At 41.6% G+C, this 21,415-nt stretch overlaps 2 pseudogenes; one reads left to right on the top strand and one right to left on the bottom strand.

The window, feature by feature from the left end:
* Positions 1 to 2,074: 2,074 nt before the first annotated feature.
* Positions 2,075 to 2,448, top strand: LOC133755340 (small ribosomal subunit protein eS24-like; annotated as a pseudogene).
* Positions 2,449 to 13,900: 11,452 nt separating this feature from the next.
* Positions 13,901 to 20,870, bottom strand: LOC133755046 (protein-L-isoaspartate O-methyltransferase domain-containing protein 1-like; annotated as a pseudogene).
* Between the last annotated feature and the right edge of the window lie 545 nt (positions 20,871 to 21,415).

Here is a 21,415-nt window from a genome sequence, read left to right on the forward strand (position 1 = left end):
TTTTTCTGATGTGTTGTTGGACTTGTTTGGCTAGAGTTTTGTACAGAATTTTTGCATTTGTGTTCATGGGAAATTGGTCTGTAGTTCTCTTTCTCAGTCGCGTCTTTTTCAGGTTTAGGGATTAAGGTGATGTTGGCTTCATAGAAAGAACTTGAGGCCGGCGCCGTGGCTCAACAGGCTAATCCTCCGCCTTGCGGCGCCGGCACACCGGGTTCTAGTCCCGGTCGGGGCACCGATCCTGTCCCGGTTGCCCCTCTTCCAGGCCAGCTCTCTGCTGTGGCTAGGGAGTGCAGTGGAGGATGGCCCAAGTCCTTGGGTCCTGCACCCCATGGGAGACCAGGAGAAACACCTGGCTCCTGCCATCGGAACAGTGCGGTGCGCCGGCCGCAGCGCGCTACCGCGGCGGCCATTGGAGGGTGAACCAACGGCAAAAGGAAGACCTTTCTCTCTGTCTCTCTCTCTCACTGTCCACTCTGCCTGTCAAAAAAAAAAAAAAAAAGAAAGAACTTGGGAGAATTCCCTCCATTTCAATTATTTTGAATAGCTTGAGAAGAACTGGAATTAGTTCTTTAATGTCTGGTAGAATTCAGCAGTAAAGCCATCCAGTCCTAGGTTTTTCTTTGTTTAGAGAGCCTTTATTAATGATTCAATTTCTATCTTGGTTATGGGTCTGATTAGGTTTTCTGTGTGTTCATGGCTCAATTTCGGTTGGTTGCATGTGTCTAGGAATCTATCCATTTCTTCTAGGCTTCCTAGTTTGTTGGCATACAGCTCTTTGTAGTAATTTCTGAAGATTCCTTTTATTTCTATGGTGTCTGTTACATTCCCTCTTTCATGTCTAATTTTATTAATTTGGGTCTTCTTTTTTTTGCTCGTTCAGCCAATGATGTATCAGTTTTATTTTTTTCAAAAAATCATCTCTTCATTTTGCTGATATTTTGTATTTTTGTTTCAATTTTGTTAATTTCTTCTCTAATTTTAATTATTTCTTTCTCCTACTGGTTTTGGGTTTGGTTTGCTGTTTTGTTTTTTTTTTTTTTTTTTTTTTTGAGATCCTTGAGATGCATTGATAGCTCATTTATTTTTTGTTTTCCCAATTTCTTTATGTAGGCACCATTTGCAATGGCACAATGCTGGCCCCGGAAATGGAATTTTGAAATCCATATATACAACAAATTTTTGAATTTTGTATGAAATATTTATGCTATTAAAATTATAAATGGATTTCAAAACACATCTTTAATTCCATTCTTCCATGCATTATCCAAAGTACAATCATATATATGTATTCTATTTTTTGCCATAATTTCAATATTGTGTGCTGATCAGTGATTATAACATGCACAAAATTTGTTTTGAGGAACAACAGATTTTTTTCTTAGTACTTGAAGGTTAACTAGTAGAATCTTATTTTATAAAACTTTTTACCATGTTTGATCTGTTCATTCACAGTAAGAACATTCCAAATTTATCTGTCATAGTATTGTTTTTGTAATATCAACTTGTTTTCATCAGATTAGTTCTTGTGAATATGAGACTGCTGTGAAAGTATATAAAAAAATCACAGCTATTTTATCTTATTTGTGGACTGTAACTTTATGAATAAGGTATCACTCTTTTTTATTAAAGATTTATTTTATTTGTTTGAAAGACAGAGTTACAGAGAGAGGTAGAGACATAGAGAGAGGTTTTCCATCTGCTGGTTCACTCCCTAGATGGTTGCAACTGCTGGAGCTGAGCTGATCCAAAGCTAGGAGCCAGGAACTTCTTCTGGGTCTCCCACATGGGCACAGGGGCCCAAACACTTGGGCCATCTTCTACTGCTTTCCCAGGCCATAGCAGAGAGCTGGATCAGAAGAGGAGCAGCCGAAACTAGAACTGGCAACCATATGGGATGCCAGAACTTCAGGCCAGGGCTTTAAACTGCTGCACCACAGCGCCAGCCCCAGGTATCACTCTTTATACCTTTTGTCTCAGTTGAATTGAATTATATTTTATTTGAGATTTATAGCAATATAGTAGCATTTTTCTTTTTGTAGTGATCAGCTGACATAATGAATGACACAGTACTATTTGTACCAGGAAGTTCATGACTAACTGACCACTTCAGAGGGAACAAATGGTCATTGACGTGCTCCACTCTGGGAAGGCAACTGTTCCACAGAGATTTGGGAAAAACTAGCCAAAATGTGCTAGATAACTCCTGATGGCATCTTTGTATTTGGTTTTAGAACCCATTTTGGCGGTGGCAAGACAATGGACTTTGGTATGATTTATGATTCCTTGGATTATGTTAAAAAATGAATCCAAACATTGACTTGCAAGACATGGCCTGTATGAGAAGAAAAAGACTCAACACAACAGCAACAGGAGTGTAACAACACATTGAAGAAGTTCAGGGGAACTGCTAAAGCCAATGTTAGTGCTGGCAAAAAGCTGAAGGAGTAAAGATTTTGTAGTGACTTTATGGTGATTTTGTGAATTTTTCATAAGAATTAATAAACTGTAAAACTTTAAAAAAATAAATGTATGGAGTGAACTGTGGGGTACTAGTGCTTTACTCAGTTAAATGATGCAGGAGAAACTACAAAGAAGAAATGATGACAGTCTACAGTGACTACTTTGTGCTGCAAATACTAGAGTGTGGGGCAATTATTAGCTCAATCTCAGGCACAGCCATGTTCTAGCTTTTCCTTTTCCTGCACTGTTTATTCTAGCAAATTGCACTTGGATGATGAAGTCCAACCAGTGGTTGGAATACTTTTTTTCTGTAACCCAATCATCCCCTCATGGCAGCAGTGCTTTAAAGAAAGTTTTCCAGGTTCTCTGCCAAGCATACCTTGAAGGATCTCATCAAATAATAAAACTTTTATACATTTCTTGTCAAAGTTGAGTCACTGATACCATTATTCTCATAAAAATATTACTAATCTTATCTTTGAATTTTATTTTGTATTTCTTCTTTTGGCACCACAGTTTTTATTTGAACCTTCAAAGAATATAAAGAGGTGATGACATCTGATGCCAAACCATGCCAGTGATAATAAAGGAACAGCAAAACAATTAACAACAAAAAGAAAATTATTGGCCGGCGCCGCAGCTCACTAGGCTAATCCTCCGCCTTGCGGTGCCGGCACACCAGGTTCTAGTCCCGGTCGGGGCACCGATCCTGTCCCGGTTGTCCCTGTTCCAGGCCAGCTCTCTGCTGTGGCCAGGGAGTGCAGTGGAGGATGGCCCAAGACCTTGGGCCCTGCACCCCATGGGAGACCAGGAGAAGCACCTGGCTCCTGCCATTGGATCAGTGCGGTGCGCCGGACACAGCGCGCTACCACGGCGGCCATTGGAGGGTGAACCAACGGCAAAAAGGAAGACCTTTCTCTCTGTCTCTCTCTCTCACTGTCCACTCTGCCTGTCAAAAATAAAAAATAAAAAAATAAAAAATAAAAATAAAAAAAAGAAAATTATTTAAAAAACAAACATGTCACATTTTGCAGCAGTGCTCTGGCAGCATTGGCAAGTATTTCTGGTCAACTTCTTCAAAAATGAAGGATTTGAAGAACTCCCTGATCTGAGCAAAGGTACTACCACATTTGCCCCCGAGAGTTTACATTCTGAGTCACTACATGTCACACTGCTCTACTCAGCAGACTTTGTAAACTTGATCTTCATAAGTAACTGTATTGTGCATGATTACAATGAGAATAGACTAAAAACACAACAGATAATGGCAGAAAAGTAAACCAAGCATCCTGTTAGGCATCAGGAGATCACTGCTGGCCAGGTCCTTCATGTTATCAGCTTCAAGAAAAACTCTGATATTCATTTCTCAGCAAACCCAACATTCAGAAGCTTACCGAGCAGGTTCAAGTCAAAGGTTTTAGAGATAGTCTTCCCCTTCTTGCCCTATTCTTTTTATTTTTATTTTTTGGTAAATATTTCAGACAAAACATGAAATCAAACTCTGCTTTATATAAAAACTGAATTTTTTTAGACTTTTATTTAATGAATATAAATTTCCAAAGTACAGCTTATGGATTACAATGTCTCCCCCCACCCATAACTTCCCTCCCACCCGCAACCCTCCCCTTTCCCACTCCCTCTCCCCTTCCATTCACATCAAGATTCATTTTCAATTCTCTTTATATACAGAAGATCAGTTTAGTATATATTAAGTAAAGATTTCAACAGTTTGCCCCCACATAGCAACACAAAGTGAAAAATACTGTTGGAGTACTAGTTATAGCATTAAATCAAAATGTACAGCACATTAATGACAGAGGTCCTACATGATATTTTTTTTTAAAATTGATTAATTTTCTATGTAATTTCCAATTTAACACCAAGTTTTTTTTTTCATTTTCAATTATCTTTATATACAGAAGATTGATTCAGTATATACTAAGTAAAGATTTCATCAGTTTGCACCCACACAGAAACACAAGGTGTAATAATACTGTTTCAGTACTAGTTATAGCATTACTTCACATTGGACAACACATTAAGGACAGATCCCACATGAGACGTAAGTACACAGTGACTCCTGTTGTTGATTTAACAATTTGACACTCTTGTTTATGGCATCAGTAATCTCCCTAGACTCTAGTCATGAGTTGCCAGGGCTATGGAAGCTTTTAGGGTTCACTGACATCAATCTTATTCCGACAGGGTCATAGTCAAAGTGGAAGTTCTCTCCTCCCTTCAGAGAAAGGTATCTCCTTCTTTGATGGCCCTGTTCTTTCCACTGGGATCTCACTCACAGAGATCTTTCATTTAGGTCTTTTTTTTCAAAGTGTCTTGGCTTTCCATGCCTAAAATACTCTCATGGGCTCTTGAGCCAGATCCAAATGCCTTAAGGGCTGATTCTGAGGCCAGAGTGCTATTTAGGACATCTGCCATTCTATGAGTCTGCTGTGTCTCCCACTAAAATGAATATTTTCAATAGTAAAATATATATCTTTAAATTTCTGTTTAAAAAGACATATAGTAGCAGTACTAGAGAAGATTGGATTTAGTCCCTCCACCCACACAAAGATATATTAAGGCAAAGGCTCCAGGAAAGGCATGTCAATCCTGAATGTGGACTGGAGATCGAGGTGAACACATCTGATCCTCATGGGGTCAACAGAAGGGTTTCTGCCACACATTCACTTAACCTCCTGCATCCCAAAGAAGACTGTTTCAGCCACGTTGATGAACAGACCTGTGTCCACCATGCCTGGGATCATTTTGATAGCCATGTTCACTTGACTATGTTTGTGTATACAAACTTCCAGTCCAAGATAAAGTTCCTATTATCTGTCACCATAGGACTTGCCTTTGGACAGCCATTCTTAGTTGAACCTCACCCCAAACTTCTAGGTCACTGCTAGCCTCACATTTCTAAATTTTTGATGTTTAAAATTATTTTACAGCCATATGCAATTCTACAAATTACATGTCTGATAAGATTATTATAGCAATAAACATGTACTATTACAGAACAGTGATATAAACTTGTAGACAAATACATATGAAGGTGTTAAATCTCCCATCTAAGACTACAAAAGTTATCAGTCATTAATTTACATTAAAAATATTTATGCACACAAAATCAGAACATTTACAAGAAAAATTTTGTTTTATAATAATTTGAGAAATTTAGCACATCTACAACCACTGTCTAATCAAAATTTTATTTTCATTGACTCAATATTTGTTATTTACAGATTTAAAATAACATTTGATGGCAAAATGTTTATTCTGTGCAAAATAAATTGGTACAATACAGTTCTGGCTCAAAAGTTGGCAGAAAAATCAATCAGATTGATGATAGAACAGCCTGGTAAGTGTTGTCAAAAAGATCTGCCCAGAGAATCACTGGTACAATGGAGAGAACAAAGGGGTCAATCCACTGAACTCTGGGCAAGGAATCCGTGGTTACATCCTAGCTCAAGGAAGTCACCAAACCATGTTTTAACTGAGTTCATCTGTACACATTGGAACAATGAAATATCGCTCATCATACAACGTCCTTGGGAAAAGCATTCCTATCCGAGTCACACTCACTCTGCACCAGGTACTGTATTAAGGGTTCAGAGAAATAAAGCACATCCCATAGGGTCCCGGTGTGGTTAGAAGGTAAAAGGGCTGAGGATTGTTGGATGTATCATCACTTAGCACTGACCTCTCTATCAATACATAATTTCCTAAAAGGATCAAAGATTTTAAAAGTTCCTCAGCTGCATTTCAGAAGGTGAAACATCCAAAGTTTTGCTATCTTTTGTCATGGATGTTTGGAATGAGATCAGTGCGCATCAGAATTACCTGTGATGCTAAGTGCACATGCACTGCCTCACCCAACACTTACTGCTTTAGAAACCTCTAGGAGCCTGGCAGTTCTGAAGTAACTCCCTAGTCAAACTCTTTCATTTCAAAGACTGCTAACAAAAACTTGGATCATTCTTAACAGGAACACACACATTGCCATACCACTTGTATTTTTTTACCATAAAACAATAAGTGTCACAAACCTTTTTAAAGTTCTCATTAAAAAGACTTCTAATCAAAACACAAGAGCAACAACAAATGGCCCACAGCAGTGCTGACTTCAGCTGACACTATGCATAATTTGTGTGCATGCATACATGTGTATCTTCTTCCAGGGAAACAAGAGTTGGGCAAACAAATAAAGGTTATGAATCCTTGACAATATTTTCAATATTAAACAACTAGTTTTTAAAAGAAAATCTGAACACTGTTACAAATGGGGTAAATTGATACAGCTGTTTGCCTGAACAGACATGTCCAAGGGGTTAGATCACAACCATGTTTTCACTTATTACACCTGTAACATGGGCACATTTCTCATCTGGGTCAGTTGCAGCACCTCAGTAAAATGGAAGTAACAGGACTTCATTCCCAGCTAGTATTACATGAAAGAAATCAGAAACTTATAAGTAACACAAAAACATTATCTATCTTAAAATCTAGTACAAGTTCAGTCTCAAAACCCTCTCATTCATATGTAAGTTTTACACTACATCTGGAAGAATTACTTAATATTAAAAACTTAATTCTTTCGAGTAAACGAGCACACTGGAGTGCTGTTTTTAAGGATTCATGATACAAATATTGTGTTACTTTAGGCACCTTGCATATAAATTAGGGAAAACAATCTTACCAGAAAATGATTTGACAGTAACATCTGTTGACTCTCTTCAGTCTCAGGATTTATGGTTCACACTGAAGTTACACAAATCTAGCTTTTTTCCCTACTCTGCAAGGTTAGAAAAAGCAGGAAGAGAAAACAGGTGTGTTTCAACCATTTCCTATCAAACAGAAATATTATAAGCTTATGGACAGGTTGGGTGGGGGAAGCTGATAAAAAGCTCCAATGGGAAGTGTTGAAGGAAAAAAAGTTAGTCCATCCGTCTTGGAGTCAGTATTTGTTCCTAATGTGGAAGAAAATACAGAGGGGAAATAATCTATTGGTATAGATTCTGTGACATACAAAGCATGAGGATGAAGGCAGGTGCGGCCTGCATGTCTAAGATCAAAACCTGCTGCACCTTTCCAGACAAGAGACAATCCTAATGAAGAGGCAGAGATGTATAAGGAGTACCTGTAACACAATCTTGGGTCTTTGAAGACGAAATAAAAACCAGCAGCCAGGAAATGGGGCCAGCCCAGCATTGTGGTATAGTAGGTAAAGCCCCTGCAGTGCCAGCATTCCATATGGGCCCTGGTTCAAGACCCAGCTGCTCCACTTCTGATCCAGCTCTCTGCTATGGCCTGGGAAAGCAAAGAAGATGGCCCAGGTCCTTGGGCTGCTGCACCCATGTGGGAGACCTGGAAGAAGCTCCTGGCTCCTGGCTTCATGTTGGTGAAGCTCAGGCTGTTGTGCCCAACTGGGGAGTGAATCAGCAGATGGAAGACCTCTCTCTATCTCTCTCTCTCTGCCTCTCCTTCTCTCTGTAACTCTTTCAAACAATATAAATAAATCTTAAAAAAAAAAAAAAAAAAAAAAAAAAACCTCGGCATCCAGGAACTAACAAAAAGTCCCCATACCTACCCAGGACGGCAGCCACTGCCAATCTCAGGCGTTCTGTTCTGTGGCAAGGCTGCACAAATCAGCACGCGGGCGAGGGTCCCCGCTTCTTTTCCTAAGGCTTCCTTAGCGCCTCAGAGATCCATGCGTCGGGAGGCCCAGCAGAGGCTCCTGGCGCCCAGCAGTCCTTCCCCGCTGCCCTCGGCTCAGAGCTTGGATCACAGCCACAGTGTCTGCTAGGCTTTATGATGCTCTGAGGCCTCGGGTTGCGTCACTTCCAGCCCTGGCGTACCAGGGGCCACACTGTCTGAACCCTGGCCCACACTCAGGGGCCCAGATGGACCAACTCACTCCCATGAGCCAATGGCGTGCTCACCCGCCCTTCCCCGGGGCGACACTGAGCCGGGAAGAGGAACGTTGGCCTCTTCCCTGTTACAGGGGCAGCAATGGCACCAGGGTCAGAGACGCTGACAGTTAACACGCCTCCGTCCCTGTGACTCCGGCGGCACTCCGGGGCCGCCCTCCTCTCCAGTATCTTCCCTGCACCTGCCTACTACAAGAGCGGGGCCTCGCTGCTTGCTGCTTCCCAGTCATGGACCCTGTCTGAAGGCCGCTTTGGCACCAAGTCCTGAGGTAAAGTTAGAAGACAGTGGGGCGAGCCTGATGCGGAGCCCAGGCAGGCTGAACCCGCGCCTTTTTTTTGTGCTATGGGGGCAGCCATGGCAGTGGTGGGTGCTGCACAGAGAGCTGGGCCACTCTCCTCACCACCCGGAGCCTGGGGGAGTGAGGGGCGCCCTGACCGGCAGTGACCGTGTCCTCCTCAGATGCCACCATTCCCTGTGCCGGCCCCTCTTCTCCGAGGAGACTGTTCGGCTGGGCCGGGCTCCCCTCCTGCTTCTCCACTTTCTCCTTTTGGGCCTCTCCGTATTCGCTCTTTCAGTCGCTCCCCAGCTTCTTGCCCCACCAGTTCTTCCTGGCCCAACAGCCACATTGTCTGAAGGGGAGCTTGAACATAAAGTGTTTGTAACTTCTAATTAGACGTCTTACAAAAAAAAAAAAAAATCACTGTAAGTTAAACCAATGATTATTTGTTGTCCTTGTCATTGGTAGCCTTTTTTAGATCATTAGCAAATGTATAATATTATATTATTGATTGTTTTCTATTAGTGTGCATTTTGAATGAACAATAATCGTTTAAACACATTTGACCCAGGTAGAGGGGATGGTTAAGGATAAATAACTTCCGGCACCTTCAATGATAACAAGAAGTAAGAGACATGAAATAAGCCTTCAGCACTCTCTGCTGGTGGGTCCTGGCCCCGCAGCCTGGGAGGAAGTGGGAATACAGACAAGATTTAGTTGCTCCTGTTTCACTCTCAGCTGTGGAGACAAAAGCATATCCGAGGTGTTTCACTCTCCTCACTTTTCTTCTTGTCACCAGTATATTTGCTCAAACCCTGCAGAAGGGACAAAGTCAGTCTCCCAGGCCCAGCAGCGCATGCTGCTGCATGGTTTAACCCTCAGTGACCTGGATCACACCCAGAGAGGCTGCCTGACTTGGGAAGATCATGGCAGGCTATGCCAGTCACTTCATTGTGATCGCTGATTTCAGGAAAGATTCAGAGTGTCAGGGATTAGTGGCATAAGGGAATTCCCATCGAGGTCATCCCAATAATTCCATGGTCTACTTTCTTACCTTAACTAGATTTGATCCTGTTTGGAATTTAAGGTCAAGAATATAGGGCATAGGCACGTAATGTGATTTATATGAGAATATGTTATTTTCAAATAAAAATTCTTATGATGTTAAAAACTTAAAAATATTTTTGTGGGGTTGTCGTTGTGACATAGTGGATAAAGCTACTACCTGAAATGCCAGAATCTCATATGGGCACGGGTTCATGTCCCAGCTATTATGCTTTCAATACAGCTCCCTGTTACTGACCTGGGAAAAGCAACAGAAGATGGCTCATTTGGCCATAACCCACCCATGTGGGAGATCTAGATGAAGCTCTTAGCTCTTGACTTCAGCCTGGCCTAGTGCTGGCCATAGTGTCTATCTAGGGAGTTAACCAGCAAATGGAAGAACTACCACTTTGTCTCTCCCTCTCTAACTTTCAAAACAAATAAATCTTTAAATAGATATATATGTATGTGTGTGCCTATATATATATATATATATATATATATATATATATATATAGTCAGCCTCATTTTCATATCTAAAATGCAAATATCAGAACTTGGAATTATGGTTGAATTGTTTAAAACATTAATTTCTTCATCACAAGATCACTGTCTTTGTTTTACAAAGTCAGTAACTCTTCTTACTCTTTGGTCTCTTTTTTAACTACATCTTTGATCCTCACCAAAATGTAGTACACTGACATAATTCCAGATTGTTTGAGATGTTTCTGTGTACTCTTTGCCCATTATGATCATTTTCTTCATCTTTACATCAGATTACCTTGGCATATACTAGCCTTTTGCTCTTTAGAACCAAAATTAAAGTTTCTGTTTAATCCCACACAATGTGCTCATGAGATTTTTTTCCTAATTACCTCTGGTTACTAAATTCTAGGTGTCCACTTAATAGAGGAACGTTAGGAAGAAAGATCATTCCTAAGTGTTAGAATGAGCAGCACAATTACAACTCTAATGGGAAGTTAAAAGTCATTGATGAAATTCCAGCAGAGTAATCTGATTTGGTTTCACATACTTTTTTGCTTTTTTCCATTTTAATTAATTAATTTTTAAAGATTTTATTTACTTACTTAACAGGTAGAGTTATAGACAGTGAGAGGGAGAGACACAGAGAGAGGTCTTCCATCCACTGGTTAATTCAGTGGCAGGAGCTGGGCTGATCAGAAGCCAGGAACCAGGAGCTTCTTCCTGGTCTCTCACACAGGTACAGGGGAGTAAGCACTTGGACCATCTGCTGCTTTCCCAGGACATAGCAAAGAGCTGGATTGGAAGAGGATCAAGTGGGACTAGAACTGCCGTCCATATGGGATGCCAGCACTGCAAGTGGAGAATTAACCTACTGCACCACAGTGCCAGTCCCTTTTAATTTATTTTTTAAGGTAAACAGAATTCATATATACAAATTTGGGCATGCAGGGATACTTCCTACCCATGCTGTCACCCTTCCTCCTCCTTCCTTATGCTATAGTTTTCATAATCCATTTTCATAATCTATTACACTCATAAGATTAACCCTAAACTAAGTAAAGAATTCAACAAAGAGTAAGCAGGAAATAGCACTGTTCCTCAAAAGCAGAGACAAGGCTGTAAACAAATATTGAATATCAAAATGTCATTTTGTTCATATAAAAACTTTTTGTGTATACTATTAGTTACCATAGATCAGGGAAATAATATGGTATTTGTCTTTCTGAGACTGGCATATATCGCTAAATATAATGGTTTTCAGTTGCATCCATTTTATTGCAAAATACAGGATTTCTTTTTTCCAGCTGAATAGTATTCCATAGTGTGTGTGTATCACATTTCCTATATCCAGTCATTGGTTGATGGACATCTGGGTTGTCTTCCACAATGGCTGTACTAGTTTACAACCCCAACAATAGTGGTTAGGGTACCCTTTTCCACACATCCTCATCAGCATTAATTTTTTATTGATTTCTGTATGGGGTGAGGTGAAACCTCATTTTGGTATTTATTTGCATTTTCCTGATGGCAAGTGATCCTGAGTATTTTTTCATGTGCTGACCATGTGAATTTCCTCATGTGAAAAACATCTGTTCAAGTTCTTTGCCTGTTTCTTAAGCATATAAATCTGATTTGAATTGCAGTTATTTTATTTCCTCTATGAAAACTTATCTTATAAGGAAATCAAATGCTCTGTAGACCTATTTACCTTACTTTTGTTGCAATTACTATTTCTGAGTTGCTGTAAATATATTCCAGGCAATATATGAGTGCAATAATAATGCAACATATGAAGTAATTTACCTTTTAAAAAACACAAGTTTCATGAAATTTTATAGCCCTGCAACTTTTGCTTTTTAATCTGTTGCCAAAAGACCTGTGTGTGTGTGTGTGGGGGTGTGGATGGGTGGGGATATCTGCTTTCTCAGAGGTTTTTAAGAGCACAGCAAGTGAATATTAGAAAGTATATACTTGGGGCCGGTGCCATGGCTCACTAGGATAATCCTCTGCCTGCGGCACTGGCATTCCATATGGGTGCCAGGTTCTAGTACCGGTTGTTCCTCTTCCAGTCCAGCTCTCTGCTGTGGCCTGGGAAGGCAGTGGAGGATGGCCCAAGTGTGTAGGAGACCAGGAGGAAGCATCTGGATCCTGGCTTCAGATCGGTGTAGTTCCGGCTGTGGCAGCCATTTGAGGAGTGAACCAACGGAAGGAAGATCTTTTTCTCTAACTCTATCTGTTAAAAAAAAAAGTATACACTTAATACAACCCTCAGTTTTTATTGCTCCTTTATATTTTCAGTATTTAAAGTTAGTGAGGTTATCTTGACTCTGGCGATTTTCAAGGTCTATTAAGGATCATTTTTCTATAGTTCAGTGTAAAAAGTATTTGGTTTGGCCGGCGCCATGGCTCAGTAGGCTAATCCTCCACCTAGCGGTGCTGGCACACCAGGTTCTAGTCCCGGTCGGGGAGCCGGATTCTGTCCCGGTTGCCCCTCTTCCAGGCCAGCTCTCTGCTGTGGCCAGGGAGTGCAGTGGAGGATGGCCCAAGTACTTGGGCCCTGCACCCCATGGGAGACCAGGATGAGCACCTGGCTCCTGCCATCAGACCAGCGCAGCGCGCCAGCCGCGGTGGCCATTGGAGGGTGAACCAACGGCAAAAGGAAGACCTTTCTCTCACTGTCTCTCTCTCTCTCACTGTCCACTCTGCCTGTCAAAAATAAAATAAATAAATAAAATAAAAAAAGTATTTGGTTTAAGAGCTCCAGCATTGTGGGTGACTCTTATACAGCAGCATTTTCCCAAGGTTTAAAAAAAATAGATTTTATAAAAGGGATTCTTTTTAATGTCTCAGTACATTATTTTTGTTACTAACAGAAACAAGTTATACTTTTTCCTCCCTAAAATTCACTCTGATGAAAGAAATAGTTATTTTAACTCCTAACAAATGCTGCATGCTCAAGTCTACAGGAATTATCAGTAGGCATTTTTTATTCTCAATCTGTTTTTTGTCTGTAAAACATGTCAATCAAGCTTTTTTTTTTTTTTTTGACGGGCAGAGTGGACAGTGAGAGAGAGAGATAGAGAGAAAGGTCTTCCTTTTCCATTGGTTCACCCCCTAGTGGCCACTGTAGTTCAAAGCACTGCACTGATCTGAAGCCAGGAGCCAGGTGCTTCTCCTGGTCTCCCATGCGGGTGCAGGGCCCAAGCACTTGGGCCATCCTCCACTGCACTCCCAGGCCACAGCAGAGAGCTGGACTAGAAGAGGAGCAACCGGGACAGAGTCCGGTACCCCAACCAGGACTAGAATCTGGGGTGCCGGTGCCACAGGGGGAAGATTAGCCTTGTGAGCCATGGTGCCGGCCTTTTTTTTTTTCTTTTTAAGAAATATTTTAAAATTTATTTGACAGGTAGAGTTATAGACAGTGAGAGAGACAGAGAGAAAAGTCTTCCTTCCATTGGTTCACTCCCTAAATGGTTGCCACGGCTGGCGGGCTGTAGCAATCCGAAACCAGGAGCCAGGTGCTTCCTCCTGGTCTCCTTAACACTTGGGCCATCCTCCACTGCACTCCTGGGCCACAGCTGGACTGGAAGAGGAGCAACCGGGACAGAATCCTGTGCCCCGACTAGAACCCGGTGTGCCGGCACCACAGGCAGAGGATTAGCCTACTGAGCCACGGTGCCAGCCAATTAAGCTTTTAAAGACTCAGGGAGGGCAGCTGATGATTTTCTTTCTCCATGAATTCTGAGGCAGCTCTTCTGGCTTCATAGCTTCACTGTGATCTTTCTCCTCTTCTTTGGGATCTTCCATTTTCTCATCCTCCTCACTAAGAGGCTGAGGCATAAGCTGATTACCTACAAGGATGTGCCTGTTAATTCTGTTTCACTCTCTTTCTTTTCCTTTTGGGTGGAACCTTTTGGCCTGCATTTCATTGTTTATGAAATTTCTAAGTGGGCTGTGAATATAAATACAAGCCAAGTCCTGCAGGTTCCTGACAGCACAGGGGGGAGTCCCACAGAAGCAGGCTTGCCATAACCATTCTTACTTGGCTGCACAAGTGGAGCAAATGAAACAGCAAGGATATTTTTACTTTCCCAAGTGTTTTGTCCCGGTCACATAATCTGTGTTAACTGATCTTCTATAGGCATGACTAGCATGCCTCCCACATTCAGTAAAATTTTCACATAGTTTTCATGGCCTTTTTGGACCCTAGCACCACAATAAATTCGATCATACTGGTAACTGTAAGACATTTCTAGAGGTAGTTACCAACTACAAATGCAGGTTCACAGAACTCAAATTTATCAAAGCTATTATTTTTGACAAAGCTCTCCAGTTTTTCCTTGGCGTATTCCACTACATCTGAATGAAGCTCAATCCCATGATTTATTCTAAAAGGACCTGTGGCACAGCGGTTCAGCCCAGCCCACTGTAGCAATGTGCAGGGTCAGGCTCTTAATAATTGGTGAGCTTCCTGGAAGCCAGCTGCTGCCACAATACCGCCAACTTTTAAAAATGTATTATTTTAAAATTGTGTTCACTGGGGCTGGCATTTGGCATAGCAGATAAAGCTGCTGCCTGCAGTGCTGGCTTCCCATATGGGCTCCAGTTCATGTCCTGGCTGGTCCACTTCTGATCCAGCTGTCGGCTGTGGCCTGGGAAAGCAGTCAAAGATTGCTCAAGTGCTTGGGCCCCTGCACTAGTGCAGGAGACATGGAAGAAGCTCCTGACTCCTGGCTTTGGATTGGCACAGGTGCAGCAGCTGCAGCCATTTGGGGAATGAACCAGCAGATGGAAGACCTCTCTTTCTTGCCTCTGCATTTCAAACAAAATAAATCTTTTCAAAAAAGTATTCATGCCAGTGCCATGGCTCACTAGGCTAATACTCTGCCTGCGGTGCCAGACCCTGGGTTCTAGTCCTGGTTGGGGGCTGGATTCTGTCCCGGTTGCTCCTCTTCCAGTCTAGCTCTCTGCTGCGGCCCATGAAGGCAGTGGAGTATGACCCAAGTGCTTGGGACCTGCACCTGCATGGGAGACCAGGAGGAAGCACCTGACTCCTGGCTTCGGATCACTGCAGTATGCCGGCCATAGCAGCCATTTGTGGATGAACCAACAGAAGGAAGACCTTTCTCTCTGTCTCTCTCTCTCACTGTCTAACTCTGCCTGTCAAAAAAAAATATTCATTTATTTATTTTTTTGAAAGGGTAGAATTGTAGAGATGGAGGGAGGGAGAGAAGGAGAGGGGGAGAGGGAGAGAGGGAGAGAGGGGGAGAGAGGGAGAGAGAGGGAGAGAGGGGGACAGAGAGAGAAAAGAATGAATCTTCTGTTTACTTACATTCCCAAGTGCCCTAAATAGCTTCAGCTGGGCCAGGCCAAAGCCAGGAGGCAGAAACTCAATCCAGGTCTCCTGTGTCTGTGGGAGGAACCCATCTAGTTGAGCCACTATCTGCTTCCTCACAAGTGAATTATCAGGAAGGTGGATTGCTGTGTACACTCTAAGTGTCAGATTAACCTGATGTGCTATGATTACAATTATTTTGTGGATAAAAATAAGTGATAACAAAATGAGCCAGGCATTACTAGCAAGAATTGAATGTGTATAATTAACAGGCAAGTATTAGTATGTCCCCAATAGGTATTTATTTAAATTATAATACCTTTTCTTAATTTCTCTAGCTTTCTGACTGCCATCTATTTATTAATTTAAAGGGAAAATTTTAAGAAATGTCTTGAAAATTGCTTTCTCTACACATTTGCTTATTGTAGGAAAAAACTACAATAATGAAGTCATATTGAAGTAAAAATAATACTGCTGTTTTGATTAAATTAATTATAATCAGCTGTCTCTTTTTTAAAATTTTTTTATTTCATAAATGTGGATTTACAAAGTGCAACTTTTGTATTGTTGCGGCTTCCCCCCCAACCTCCCTCCCTCCCGTGGCCCTCCCCTCTCCCTCTCCCATCCCACCCTTTATCGAGTTTCATTTTCAATTACCTTCATATACTGAAGATCAACTTAGTATATACTAAGCAAGGATTTCAACAGGCTGCATTCACACAACCGCACAAGGTATAGGGTATTGTTCGATTAGTAGTGTTTTAAAGTTTCATAGTAAAACACATTAAGGACAGAGATCCTACGTGGGGAGCATGTACCCAGTGACTCCCATTGTTGATTTAACAATTGGCACTCTTATTTGTGATGTCAGCAATCACCCGAGACTCTTGCTATGAGCTGTCTAGGCTATGGAAGTCCCTTGAGTTCACCGACTCTGAACTTGTTTAGTCAAGGCTGTGTCACAGTGGAGGTTCCTTCCTCCCTTCAGAGAAAGGCGCCTCTCTCCTTGATGGCCTGTTCCTTCTGCTGGGGTCTTGTTCACCAGGGTCTTTCATTTAGATTGTTTTTTGCCACTGTGTCATGGCTTTCCATGCATATGAGACTCTCATGGACCTTTTAGCCAGATCTGAATGTCCGAAGGGTTGATTCTGAGGCAGGAGTGCTGTTTTGGGCATTTGCCATTCTATGAGTCTGCTGTGTGTCCTGCTTCCCCAGCTGTCTCTTTTAATAGAAAAGAGGAACAACAAGCATCGTTTTAGACTCTAAAAATAGTATCATCTACAATATATCTATATGATTTGGTAAATCTTTCACAGTTATGCTCCTGAAGTAATGCTAGGATTGTGTTGAAGCTGAGGGGGACAGACACTGGGAAGTCTTTTCCCTAATACCAGAGGGGCTTCATGCATCATTTGTGGGAGACTAAATTACCATAATGGACAACCTGGGTAAGAGATAAGGAGGGTGATTGATAATGATTATAAATAAATAACTAAATAAAATATTGTTTCCATTCAGTTAAGAATAAACCTGATTGAGTATAATAGATAATTGAACTCATGGGCTTTTCTAAATCATTTGTATTTTTCTAACAAGCTCCCCAAATTATATGATCTGGGGATAATACAGTAGTCTGAGAGTGTAACATTAACATGATCATGACCGTGTGGCTTATAGTCTCCATACTCTTATCTCATGGCTACATATATGACCAACACACTGTGTTCTAGGAAGGGATAAAGAAAATGATTTTGCAGGTAAAATTTCCTCCTTTATAATCAACATTCCAACAAAATTATCTCAATGACTTCCACTTTCATCTTAGTTACCAAGAAAATACATCACAACAGATATTTTTGCTCATGTATTGTGAATTACAGTAGCAGCTATTAAGCAAGATAAGCTAAACAGATTTTATGCAAGTCTTCTTGATACACATGAAAAAATATAGCAAAATGTTCAAAGTTAGCTCTTTGTTCTTTATTCAAAAATAAAATTAAAAAGGCAAAAATGAATTGAAAAATAACAATACAATTTTAATACATTTGAAGGTTTTACATGGAAAATTAACATTAAAAGCATAGGGCCTAAAAATCTGATTATGGATGGAAAATAAATTATTCAAAAACAGGCCGGCGCCGTGGCTCAACAGGCTAATCCTCCGCCATGCGGCGCCGGCACACCGGGTTCTAGTCCCGGTCGGGGCACCGATCCTGTCCCGGTTGCCCCTCTTCCAGGCCAGCTCTCTGCTGTGGCCAGTGAGTGCAGTGGAGGATGGCCCAAGTGTTTGGGCTCTGCACCCCATGGGAGACCAGGATAAGCACCTGGCTCCTGCCATCGGAACAGCGCGGTGCGCCGGCCGCAGCGCGCTACCGCGGCGGCCATTAGAGGGTGAACCAATGGCAAAGGAAGACCTTTCTCTCTGTCTCTCTCTCTCTCTCACTGTCCACTCTGCCTGTCAAAAATTAAAAAAAAATTATTCAAAAACAGACAAACTGAAACAAAGCAGAAGATCAAAATAAATATTGAAAATAAAAATGATTATCCTATAGTGTGCATATTTTTAGGTAAAAATCATTTTCCTGGCCGATACCATGGCTCAACAGGCTAATCCTCCACCTAGCGGCGCCGGCACACCGGGTTCTAGTCCCGGTCGGGGCGCCAGATTCTGTCCCGGTTGCCCCTCTTCCAGTCCAGCTCTCTGCTATGGCCCAGGAGTGCAGTGGAGGATGGCCCAAGTCCTTGGGCCCTGTACCCCATGGGAGACCAGGAGAAGCACCTGGCTCCTGGCTTCGGATCAGCGTGGTGCGCTGGCCGCAGTGTGATGGCTGCGGTGGCCATTGGAATGTGAACCAACGGCAAAGGAAGACCTTTCTCTTTGTCTCTCTCTCTCACTGTCCACTCTGCCTGTCAAAAAAAAAATCATTTTCCTAATATACAGAGATGGTGAATTTGGGAGGTTGACAAGGAGTGTGGTGTGATGGGGTTGATAAGATGCTCTAACTTTAATGAGTTAGACATTTTAATTTGAGACATCAACCTAGTGAAAAACAATCTTCCTTGTTGTTCAGTTACGTGTGTATTCACCCTTAAAGGCAGTGTATGGTATCATTTCAATTTCCACTCTTTCAGAGACATTCCTCCCATCAAATAAATGAGTCTATCTTTATTGTCTGTTTCAGAATCAATAGCAGTAATAAAGTTACTGGTTTCCATTGTGTTACTGTGTCCAAATGATATATATTGATTATAATTCTATAAAAGCGCTTTTGTAACATTTTTAAATGTCATGCAGTGTTACATTCTAGATACCATATTTATTGTTCAAAACATATATTTCCTCTATTTATTTTTCCTGTACTTGGAGTATGAAGTCTCTGCCTGGTCCCTTCCATGGATGGGAGGGAGCAAAATGCTGTCGTGGCAGTAGGGACTGTAGCAAGCCATGTATATGGAGGGAAATGGGCTTAACATTAGCTGTGAGTGAAGAGGATGGGACACCTTCTATGGCAGATATTGATGTTTCTGTGTCTACCCCAAGTGGCCCATGGTGTCTGTCCTTCCCTCCAGGCCACCTGTTCCAGCTCTTAGTGTGTGGTGGGAGAGGAACCTGCAGGCCTGAGAGACAGCATAACAGCAGAAAGCAAGGCCTAAGGGTGGAGGCCTTCTGACAGGTGGGATGGGTTGTACATTCAAATGTGAAGGAAAGTCTGGTTGAGAGGGCCTCCCAGGGCTTGCCTTCAATCTTCCCTGGCTACTCATCAGGGCTACCCCTCACCACTGAGCCTCTGAGTCTAAGGAGATAAGGGCTTGCTGGCTGAGCCCACCTGGCTGTTTTTTTTTTCAGGAAGTCTGTCAACTGACACTGGTTCATTTCCAAAAATATATAATTTACTAAAAAGCAGCTTGCCAAACCCATGGTAACCAAGGTGTGGTAGTTGAAATGGAGTTTCCAGCCAGCTGGACTCATTAGCAGCTGCTCCTCTCCTCCCATCCCACCCAGGTGCAGTTGTCAGGCCAACAGGGCTGTGACTGCAGATGTCAAATCAAGGTCAGGATGATGGTTCCCCTGATGTGATCTTATGTAAAATATGACAATGACATGTGCTGAGGTCCAGGACATGGGCAGCAACTGCTATCCATATGGTATAGAAAGTTCTAAGTTCACAAAGCTGATATGTTCCTGAAAGCATTCCTCTAGCCTTGGCAAATGGTGGTGATTGGAGCAGGTACCAGATCTGGTAACAGTGTGACAGGGGATCTGTCATGCCCAGGCATAGCCACGTGGTCTTTATGGAGCCAATAAGAGCAACACCAAGCCATCATGCCAATGAGCTTTGACAAATGGACATAACTCATTGTCCTTTATCAAAATCCTTCTCTTATTGACATGTTATTATTAATACCCATTCAGGTTACATTTGGACAATTCCACTTAAAGGAGAATCTACTTGCTATGTCATTGTGTTCAATTTTTTTTAATAAATCAAGCCCAGACATTTGTTTATAAAAATCTATTTGGAGGAAGGATGATGGTATAAACCATTTACATTAGTTTTATCTTGACAAGTAAAGCATTATCCATAATGTAAGATTTGTTACTTATTCAATTAAAGACTGATAATGGGCCCACCTATACCTCTTCTGCATTCAATCATTTTTGTCAATTATAAGATATTATAAGATATCCCATAATCCTGCAGGTCAAGCCATTGTTGAGCACACCCAACATATGCTTAAAACTCTTCTTCAAAAACAAAAGAAAAGGGGGAAACACCCCTGGGGAGATTAATCATAAAATGGCCATTCTTTTATTTACACTTAATCATTTAACTTATTTTTCAAAATTCAATTCTACCTCTCTTGATTCTAAAACCCTAGCACAACAGCATTCCCATCCAGCTCATGAAGAACCACGACTGTTAGTTTATAAGTAGCCCCCCCATCCTAACTCAAAGGGCTCTAAACCACTCAAAACATGGGGAAGAGGGTTTGTTTCTGTTTTATGCCTTTACAGGTCCTGTGTGGATTCCAGCCCACTGTGTCTGACCTACAGACACCATGAGTTGGCACCAGCAGTTACAGGATACAATTCCTCCTTTACAACTAAAGAAGACAAAAAATCAGTGCCACTGTTTCACCCTCTTTCAAAGAATCAAAAACAAAGCCACTTCATTGCAAGTCCCTCAAGACAAATCGACCACCTGGGGAGATATGAAGTCATTGATTGCTGATTGCTTCTGCACAACAGAAACACATTCTAGAAACTCCTGAGACTTTATTTACCACTATTTTTGCTCAACTTACATACAGTTCTACTTTGATCTTGTTAATCATTATGTTATGCTTTTCCCTCCCTGTTGGCTCTTACTGTTTAACAACTGTTACTCCTGAAGTAAAGATACCTGTAGGAAACCCTGTGTTGTTATCCTGTTTTTGGAATTGTTATCACCCATCTTCCTAGAAGAGCTTGCCTATTTTTAAAAAAAACTGCTAAGGCCATCGCTGCATTTAGAGTTAATTCAAATTCATGAAGGTGTTTTATAAAATTATGCTTCAACAGATAGACCAGTCTAAGTTTAAAAGTGATAATATAAATAACATCAAGTACTTGGTTAAAAAAATAGAATTAAAAAGGAAGGAAGGACCAACATGGGAAGCAGTCCACACAGCAGACTCCTAGAATGACTTTTGCAGTAAATAACATTCTGACCTCAGAATCAACCCTCAAGGCTTCCTGGTCAGGCTGAAAGGCCTGCAAGAGCATTTCAGGCATGGAAAGACAAAACTCTGACAAAAAAAATCCTACATGGAGATCTCTGTGAGACCTCAGAGGAAAGAAAAGGTCATCAAAGGAGACACTGTTCTCTGAAGGAAGAAGA

This window comes from Lepus europaeus, unplaced genomic scaffold, assembly GCF_033115175.1.
Source record: "Lepus europaeus isolate LE1 unplaced genomic scaffold, mLepTim1.pri SCAFFOLD_3_1, whole genome shotgun sequence".
Taxonomy (NCBI): Eukaryota; Metazoa; Chordata; class Mammalia; order Lagomorpha; family Leporidae; genus Lepus; species Lepus europaeus.